The following is a 10,385-nucleotide window of genomic DNA, read 5'->3' as shown; positions in this document are numbered from 1 at the left end:
TAAAATAATTAGAAAGGGTTAAGAGGGAGAAGGGTGTGTCAAGACACCGCGCATGCGCCACATGACCCCGCCCTCACCCGGCCCGCACCATGCATGCTCAGTACACTACCCCTCCCCCACTGTTTCACATGTCTCTCCTGCGCCTGCGCCGATTCTTGGCCGAGGCCGGTGTCGGTTCCCAGTCGGAAGGCGGGGGGTGAAAGTGAAGTTCGCTAAACATCCGAATGCGATCCCAGCGAGGCGGAAAATCCGCACCTCAAGAGTCAGTGGCGGCCTAACCCGGCCCCGAGCCGCCGAGTCCGTCACCCCGCAACCCGCTCACCGCCTGATTGACGGCAGCTTCCGACCAATAGGGGGACAGTGGGCGGGGCTGGAGGACCAGTAGAGGACGGCGGGTCCTCCAACCAATCCGGGGGCCCGAGCAGCGGGGCTTCAGGGAGCTTCACTCAGCGTCAGAGCAGCACCTGCCCTGGGAGTGTTTGATGGGACAGTGTAGAGGGAGCTTTACACTGTATCTAACCCGTGCTGTACCTGCCCTGGGAGTGTTTGATGGGACAGTGTAGAGGGAGCTTTACTCTGTATCTAACCCGTGCTGTATCTGCCCTGGGAGTGTTTGATGGGACAGTGTAGAGGGAGCTTTACTCTGTATCTAACCCGTGCTGTACCTGCCCTGGGAGTGTTTGATGGGACAGTGTAGAGGGAGCTTTACTCTGTATCTAACCTGTGCTGTACCTGCCCTGGGAGTGTTTGATGGGACAGCGTAGAGGGAGCTTTACTCTGTATCTAACCTGTGCTGTACCTGCCCTGGGAGTGTTTGATGGGACAGTGTAGAGGGAGCTTTACTCTGTATCTAACCCGTGCTGTACCTGCCCTGGGAGTGTTTGATGGGACAGCATAGAGGAAGCTTTACTTTGTATCTAACCTGTGCTGTACCTGCCCTGGGAGTGTTTGATGGGACAGTGTAGAGGGAGCTTTACTCTGTATCTAACCCATGCTGTACCTGCCCTGGGAGTGTTTGATGGGACAGTGTAGAGGGAGCTTTACTCTGTATCTAACCCATGCTGTACCTGCCCTGGGAGTGTTTGATGTAACAGTGTAGAGGGAGCTTTACTCTGTATCTAACCCTTGATGTACCTGGCCTGGGAGTGTTTGAAATATATCGCCGATCCTTCATCGTCGCTGGGTCAAAATCCTGGGCCTCCCTCCCTAACAGCACTGTGGGTGGACCTTCACCACACGGACTGCAGCGGTTCAAGAAGGCAGCTCACCACCACCTCTCAAGGGCAATTAGGGATGGCCAATAAATGCTGACCTTGCCAGTGCCACCCACATCCCAGGAATGATTTTTTTTTTTTTTTTTAATTCCTACCACAGTCGTTAATATAGGAATAACACTATTTAATTTAATATATATATAAATCCATAAGTATATAAATATATAGACATAAATATAGATACAAAAATACATTTGACAACTTTGACTAGTTTCTCCTGCCTGATATAAACCAACCCCACAGTCACTGACACCAATCTCCTCCTGTCTGATCTAAACCAACCCCAGTCACTGACACCAATCTCCTCCTGTCTGATATAAACCAACCCCACAGTCACTGACACCAATCTCCTCCTGTCTGATCTAAACCAACCCCAGTCACTGACACCAATCTCCTCCTGTCTGATATAAACCAGCCCCACAGTCACTGACACCAATCTCCTCCTGTCTGATATAAACCAACCCCACAGTCACTGACACCAATCACCTCCTGTCTGATATAAACCAACCCCACAGTCACTGACACCAATCTCCTCCTGGCTGATATAAACCAACCCCAGTCACTGACACCAATCTCCTCCTGTCTAATATGAAGGTACGAAGGTGGACATACAATGGCTAACATTCAAGGAAATAATGCATAATTTGCAACAAACATATATTCCTCCAGGGCATAAAAACCCAAAAGGAAAAGTGATGCAAACATGGCTAACAAAAGAAATTAAAGCTAGTACAGGAAACTTTCGTTTAAACGGCAGTTAAATATCCGGAACGCTCTATCCACCAGCAAAATTCAGGAGTCGGTTCAGTTAACTTTTTTTACTTTTAGTTATTTTTTTACTCATTTGTGGCTGTGCAAGCGTCTAGCTGAAGCAGTTGCTAAGCTACAGAGACGCTTGCAAGCTGAGCCAATTATTTTGAAGCTGTTGCTAAGCAACAGGGTTTGTTGCTTCAGACGGAGCTCAGAAGCTCCGTATGTTTTAACTATAGCGCTCAGTTCTCCGGCAGTTTTGATGGGCCGGCACCAGCTCGATCCCGTCCGTGCCGGATACCAGAAAGTTTCCTGTAATAAGTCAAAGGAGGAAGCTTATAAAGTTGCCAGAAAAAGCGGTCAGCCTGAGAATTGGGATCTTTTTAGAAATCAGCAAAGGGGGACCAAGAAATTGATAAAGGGAAAATGGAATATGAGCACAAACTAGCGAAAAATATAAAAACGTATTGTAAAAGCTTCTATAGGTATGTGAAAATGAAAAGACTGGCGAAGGTAAATGTAGGTCCTTTACAGTCAGAGATGGGAGAATTTATAATGGGGAATGAGGAAATGTCAGAGAAATTAAATAAATATTTTGTTTCTGTCTTCACGGAGGAAGACACAAAAAACCTCCCAGGAATACGAGCAAACCAAGGGTGTGGCGAGAATGAGGAACTTAAAGAAATTATTATTAGTAAATAAACAATACTAGCAAAATTAATGGGACTAAAAGTCGATAAATCCCAAGGACTGGATGACCTACATCCTAGTGTTTTGAAAGAGGTGGCCATTGGGATAGTGGACGCATTGGTTGTAATCTTCCAAAATTCTATAGATTCTGGAACGGTTCCTGCAGATTGGAGGATAGCAAATGTAACCCTGCTATTTAAGAAAGGAGGTAGAGAGAAAACGGGGAACTATAGACCTGTTAGCCTCACATCAGCAGTTGGGAAAACGCTGGAATCTATTATAAAGGATGCAATAACTGTGCACTTCGAAACTAATTGTAAGATGTAAGAGAATGTTTCCCTTGGCTGGGGAGTCCAGAACCAGGGGCCACAGCCTCAGGATAAAGGGTCGGCCATTCAGGACTGAGAGGAGAAGAAATTTGTTCACACAGAGGGTGGTGAATCTTTGGAATTCTCTACCCCAGAGGCCACAGCCACAGGATAATTGTAAGATTGGGCAGAGTCAACATGGATTTATGAAAGGGAAATCCTATTGGAGTTCTTTGAGGATGTAACTAGTGGAGTAGACAAAGGGGAACCAGTAGATGTGGTGTATTTGGATTTTCAGAAGGCCTTCGATAAGATCCCACACAAGAGGTTGGTGAACAAAATTAGGGCACATGGAATTGGGGGTAATATACTGGCATGTATTGAGAATTGGTTAACTGACAGAAAACAAAGAGTTGGGATAAACAGGTCTTTTTCAGGATGACAGGCTGTGAATAGTGGGGTACCGCAAGGATCGGTGCTTGGGCCCCAGCTATTCACAATCTATATCAATGATTTGGATGAGGGGACTAAAAGTAACATTTCCAAATTTGCTGATGACACAAAGCTAGGTGGCAGTGTCAGTAGTGAAAAAGATGTGAAGAGGCTTCAAGGGGATCTCGACAGGCTCAGTGAGTGGGCGAGAACATGGCAGATGGATTATAATGTGAAGTTATCCACTTTGGTAGAAAAAACAGAAAGGCAGTGTATTTCCTAAATGGTGAAAGATTGGGGAATGCAGATGCTCAAAGGGACCTGGGTGTCGTTGTACATGAGTCACTGAAAGTGAATGTGCAGGTGCAGCAAGCCATTAGGAAGGCAAATGGTATGCTGGCCTTCATTACAAGAGGATTTGAGTACCGGAATAAAGAAGACTTACTCCAATTATATAGGGCCTTGGTGAGACCACAGCTGGAGTACTGTGTACAATTTTGGTCTCCTTACCTAAGGAAGGATATACTTGCCATAGAGGGAGTGCAACAAAGGTTCACGAGATTGATTCCTGGAATGGCGGGACTGTCGTACGAGAAGAGATTGAGTAAACTAGGCCTGTAGTCTCTTGAATTCAAAAGAATGAGAGGGGATCTCATTGAAGCATACAAAATTATTACAGGGCTTGATAGGGTGGAATCTATTATAAAGGATGCAATAACTGGGCAGTTAGAAACTAATTGTAAGATGTAAGAGAATGTTTCCCTGGGGAGTCTAGAACCAGGGGCCACAGCCTCAGGATAAAGGGTCAGCCATTCAGAACTGAGATGAGAAGAAATTTCTTCATATAGTGGGTGGTGAATCTTTGGAATTCTCTACCCCAGAGGGCTGTGGAGGCTCAGTCATTGGGTATATTCAAAACAGAAGTCGATAGGTGTCTGACTAGTAAAGGCATCAAGGGATATGGCGATAGGGCCGGTGAATGGAATTGAGGCAGAAGATCAGCCATGATCTCATTGAATGGCGGAGCAGGCTCAAGGGGCCGAATGGCCTGCTCCTGCTCCTATTTCTTATGTTCTTAGAATCCAACTCCTGCAGTCACTTGTGAACTCGCTGGTGTCTCAGTAGACTGGATGACTGAGTGAATCCCTTCCCACACATGGAGCAGGTGAACGGCCTCTCGGCGATGAGTTTCCAGTTGGGTCAGGGAACTGGATCCTTTACCACAGTTCCCACATTTCCAAGGTTTCTCCGTACTTTGGGTGTCCTTGTGTCTGTCCAGGTTGGATGATCGGTTGTAGCCGCGTCCACACACAAAAATACGTGTACGGTTTCTCCCCGCTGTGAACGGTGCGATGTTTTTCCAAGCTGTCTAACTGGTTAAAGCTCTTTCCACAGTCAGTGCACTGGAACACTTTCACTCGGGTGTGTGTGTTCGGTGCTTTTCCAGTCACACTGATGTTTGAAATCTTTTCCCACAGACAATCATTTCTCCTTCCACATTCAAAGGCCGATGATATTTGGGTCCTGATGAATGGGGTGACTCTGTCAGATCTTGATGTGATGTTTGGTTTGAGCTTGCGGTGTGTAAATGCTGCCCTTCTCACAGCCTGTAAAAGGAGTTTACAAAATCCATCACTGTGAGTCCAGGATAGAAATTGACACGATTCTCTCCTCCTGGTTCCTGGCCAAGGAGGCCGCGCATGCGCCCTGCTGCCCCCTGAGCCTCTCAAGATGGCGGCCGTTAACCCGGGCCTGTCACCGGGCGAAAGCCCCGCATCTGCCGCCCCGCTCGGGGCAAATGCCCGGCCCGGAGGCTCTTGTTCGGGGCCTGAGGCCCACCCCGGGTGTGTGTGAAGCGGATAATGTTGAGAGTTTTAATAATGGGGCCTGGGGCCGCACTCGGGCTGTGTGAAGCCCACGCCCCCCCGGGGTTTATTAACCCGCACCCTCCACCCATCTCTCACCTGCTGCCTCATCCACAGTCGCCACCGTCGCCCGCGCACGCTCAGCTCACACTGCCCGGGTGATTGACGGGAGCTCTGGACCAATAGGAAGAGCAGGGCGGGGCTGGAGGACCGAGCAGGCGGCGGGTCCTCCAAACAATCGGAGTGTGTGAGGGGCGGGGCTTGCGGCACCCTGGGTCATGGTGACCATAGAAACATAGAAGATAGGAGCAGGAGTGGCCATTCAGCCCCTCGAGCCCGCTCCGCCATTCAATGCGATCATGGCTGATCATCCAGGTTCAGTACCCAGTCCCTGCTTTCTCCCCATGCCCCTTGATCCCTTTAGCCTTAAGAAATATATCCAACTCCTTCTTGAATATATTTAATGAACTGGCCTCTACTGCCTTCTGTGGTAGATAATTTCACAGGTTCACCACTCTCTGGGTGAAGAAATTCCTCCTCATTTCTGTCCTAAATGGCTTACCCCTTATCCTTAGACTATGACCCTTGGTTCTGGACTCCCCGACCATCAGGAACATCCTTCCAGCATCTAGTCTGTCCAGTCCTGCCAGCATTTTATAAGTTTCAATGAGATCCCTTCTCATTCTTCTAAACTCCAGCGAGTACAAGCCCAATCGTCCCAATCTCTCCTCATACGTCATTCCTGCCATCCCAGGTATCAGCCTGGTGAATCTTCGCTGAACTCCTTTCATGGCAAGAATATCCTTCCTCAGATAAGGCGACCAAAACTGCACACATTACTCAAGATGTGGTCTCACCAAGGCCCTGTACAACTGCAGCAAGACATCCTTGTTCTTGTACTCAAACCCTCTCGCTACAAAGGCCAACATACCATTTGCCTTCTTAACCGCCTGCTGTACCTGCATGCTTACCTTCAGCGACTGGTGCACAAGGACACCCAGGTCTCGTTGCACTTCCCCTTCTCCCAATCTATTGCCATTCAGATAATAATCTGCCTTCCTGTTTTTGACACCAAAGTGGATAACCTCACATTTATCCACGTTATATTGCATCTGCCATGCTTCTGCCCAATCACCCAACCTGTCCAAATCATCCTGGAGTTTCTCAGCATCCTCCTCACAGCACACACGCCCACCTAGCTTTGTGTCATCTGCAAATTTGGAGATATTACATCTAGTTCCCTTGTCTAGATCATTAATATATATTGTGAATAGCTGGGGTCCAAGGACCGATCCCTGTGGTACCCCACTAGTCACTGCCTGCCACTCGGAAAAAGACCTGTTTATTCCAACTCTTTGCTTTCTATCTGCCAACCAGTTCTCTATCCAAGTCAATACCTTGCCCCCAATCCCATGTGCCTTAACTTTACACCACCATTAAACCATCACAAACACTGTCAGCGCAGGCAGCTGGTGAGAGAACCAACACGCGGGAATAACCTACTTGACCTTGTCCTCAGCAATCTACCTGTTGCAGATCCATCTGTTTATGACAGTATTAGTCGGAGTGACCACTACACAGTCCTTGTGGAGACCAAATACTGTCCACACACTGAGGATCCCCACCATCGTATCGTGTGGCACTACCACCGTGCGAAGTGGGATAGATTAAGACCAGATCTAGCAGCTCAAAACTGGGCATCCATGAGGCGCTGTGGGCCCACAGCAGCAACTGAATTGTGTTCCACCAAAATCTGTAAACTCATGGCCCTCACTCCTCCATCACCATCAAGGCAGACAACCAGCCCTGGTCAATGAGTGTAGAAGATTCAACCCGGCCAATTACCGTCCTGTCAGCCTGCTCTCAATCATCAGAGTGATGGAAAGAGTCATCAAGCAGCACCTAGTAACCAATAAGGGGTGGAAGCGATGTTACAGCTGTACAGAGCTCTGGTTAGACCCGATCTGGAGCACTGGATTCAGATCTGGGCTCAGCCCCTCAGGAAGGATATATTGGCCTTGGAGAGGGAGCAGCGCAGATACACCAGAATGATCCCGGGGCTAAAAGGGATAAATTATGAGCATAGTTTGCATGGACTCGGCTTGTATTCCACTAAAGATCGAAGATTAAGCGGTGATCCAAACTAGGTTCACTGTAAGACAGTTCAACAAGTCAGACGTTAATCACCTCTAGACCTATGCTGGCAGGTAAAACCCCAGACGGTTTATCCAGAATAATAAGAACCCCTGTAACTGAGCTGGAGTTTAAGATCAGCAGAAATGAAACCCAACCGTTAGAGTGAACATGGTTCACTTCTGGATGTGATTAACAGCAGCAATAACAGCAGAATCCAACTCCTGCCGTCACGTGAACTCGCTGGTGTTTTAGCTGGTCGGATGAATGGGTGAATCTCTTCCCAGACAGGGAGCAGGTGAACGGCCTCTCCCCAGTGTGAGTGCGTTGGTGTGTCAGCAGATCCCTTGTGCTTTTAAAGGTCTTCTCACAGACAGAACATTACAAGGTCTCTCAGCAGTGTGAACCAGTTGGTGTCTCAGCAGATCCTTTGTGGTTTTAAAGGTCTTCTCGCAGACAGAACAATTAAAAGGTCTCTCGTCACTGTGAGCAAGTCGGTGTCTCAGCAGGTTGGATGACCAAGAGAATCTCTTCCCACACACGGAGCAGGTGAACGGCCTCTCCCCAGAGTGAGTGCGTTGATGTGTCAGCAGATCATTTTTACTTTTATACTTGTTCTCACAGTCAGAACACTGAAAAGGTCTCTCATCAGTGTGAACAAGGTGGTGTGTCTGGAGCTTACACAACTCTGTGAATCCCTTCCCACACACAGAGCAGGTGAACGGCCTCTCCCCGGTGTGAATTCGCTGGTGTGTCACAAGGCTGGATGATTTAGTGAATCCCTGCCCACACACAGAGCAGGTGAACGGTCTCTCTCCGGTGTGACTGTAATAATGAGTTTCCAGCTGGGACGGGTATTTGAATCCCATCCCACAGTCCCCACATTTCCACGGTTTCTCCATGGAGTGGGTGTCCACAAGTCTCTCCAGGTTGGCTGATCAGTTGAAGCCTTGTCCACACACAGAACACGTGTACGGTTTCTCCCCGCTGTGAATGGTGCGATGTTTTTTCAGGCTGTGTAACTGGATAAAGCTCTTTCCACAGTCAGTGCACTGGTACACTCTCACTCAGGTGTGAGAGTCTTGGTGCTTTTCCAGTCACACTGATGTTTGAAATCTTTTCCCACAGAGAGAACAGACAAACATTTCTCCTTCCACATTCAAAGGCCGATGATATTTGGGTCCTGATGAATGGAGTGACTCTGTCAGATCTTGATGTGATGTTTGGTTTGAGTTTGCAGTGTGTAAATGCTGCCCTTCTCACAGCCTGTAAAAGGAGTTTACAAAAGCCATCACTGTGAGGCCAGGATAGAAATTGACAAGATTCTCTCCTCCTGGTTCCTGGCTAAGGGGGCCACGCATGCGCCCTGCTGCCACCTGAGCCTCTCAAGATGGCAGCCGTTACCCCGGGCCTGTCACCGGGAGAAAGCCCCGCAGCTGCCACCCCGCTTGGGGCAAACGCCCGGCCCGGAGGCACTTGTTCAGGGCCTGAGGCCAACCCCGGGTGTTTGTGAAGCAGATAATGTTGAGTGTTTTAATAATGGGGCCTGAGGCCGCACTCGGGGTGTGAGCGGCCCGCGTCCCCCGTCCCCCCGGGGTTCATGAACCCGCTCCCTGAGCTCGGGGTGTGAGCGGCCCGCGTCCCCCCGGGGTTCATGAACCCGCTCCCTGAGCTCGGGGTGTGAGCGTCCCCCGTCCCCCCGGGGTTCATGAACCCGCTCCCTGAGCTCGGGGTGTGAGCGGCCCGCGTCCCCCCGGGGTTCACGAACCCGCTCCCTGAGCTCGGGGTGTGAGCGGCCCGCGTCCCCCCGGGGTTCACGAACCCGCTCCCTGAGCTCGGGGTGTGAGCGGCCCGCGTCCCCCCGGGGTTCACGAACCCGCTCCCTGAGCTCGGGGTGTGAGCGGACCGCGTCCCCCCCGGGGTTCATGAACCCGCTCCCTGAGCTCGGGGTGTGAGCGGCCCGCGTCCCCCCGGGGTTCATGAACCCGCTCCCTGAGCTCGGGGTGTGAGCGGCCCGCGTCCCCCCGGGGTTCATGAACCCGCTCCCTGAGCTCGGGGTGTGAGCGTCCTGCGTCCCGCGTCCCCCCGGGGTTCATGAACCCGCTCCCTGAGCTCTCTCACCTGATGTGTTAGCGGCTGCTGCCAAAGACCGCGCATGCTCAGCTCACCATCTGTTGTTCCGGTTTAAAGGTGAAGCACTGCCCCTCACACACTCCGATTGATTGGAGGACCCGCCCCCCTCTTCCTATTGCTCCAGAGCTACCGTCAATCTCCCGGGCAGTGTTAGCTGAGCATGCGCGGGTCTTGGCAGCAACCGCTGACACATTAGGTGAGAGAGCTCAGGGAGCGGGTTCATGAACCCCGGGGGGACGCGGGCCGCTCACACCCCGAGCTCAGGGAGCGGGTTCATGAACCCCGGGGGGACGCGGGCCGCTCACACCCCGAGCTCAGGGAGCGGGTTCATGAACCCCGGGGGGACGCTCACACCCCGAGCTCAGGGAGCGGGTTCATGAACCCCGGGGGGACGCGGGCCACTCACACCCCGAGCTCAGGGAGCAGGTTCACGAACCCCGGGGGGACGCGGGCTGCTCACACCCCGAGCTCAGGGAGCGGGTTCATGAACCCCGGGGGGACGTGTGCTGTTCACACCCCGAGCTCAGGAAGCGGGTTCATGAACCCCGGGGGGACGCGAGCCGCTCACACCCCGAGCTCAGGGAGCGGGTTCACGAACCCCGGGGGGACGCGGGCTGCTCACACCCCGAGCTCAGGGAGCGGGTTCATGAACCCCGGGGGGACGTGTGCTGTTCACACCCCGAGCTCAGGGAGCGGGTTCACGAACCCCGGGGGGGACGCGGGCTGCTCACACCCCGAGCTCAGGGAGCGGGTTCATGAACCCCGGGGGGACGTGTGCTGTTCACACCCCGAGCTCAGGG

General features: G+C 51.3%; 1 pseudogene; it reads right to left on the bottom strand.

Moving 5' to 3' along the window:
* Nucleotides 1–4,732: 4,732 nt before the first annotated feature.
* On the bottom strand, nucleotides 4,733–8,509 carry LOC147118579 (uncharacterized; annotated as a pseudogene).
* Nucleotides 8,510–10,385: the final 1,876 nt, after the last annotated feature.

This window comes from Somniosus microcephalus, chromosome 4, assembly GCF_052327205.1.
Source record: "Somniosus microcephalus isolate GS21.2 chromosome 4, FLI_Smic_1.0, whole genome shotgun sequence".
NCBI lineage: Eukaryota > Metazoa > Chordata > Chondrichthyes > Squaliformes > Somniosidae > Somniosus > Somniosus microcephalus.
This window is presented reverse-complemented; position numbering and strand designations above follow the sequence as displayed.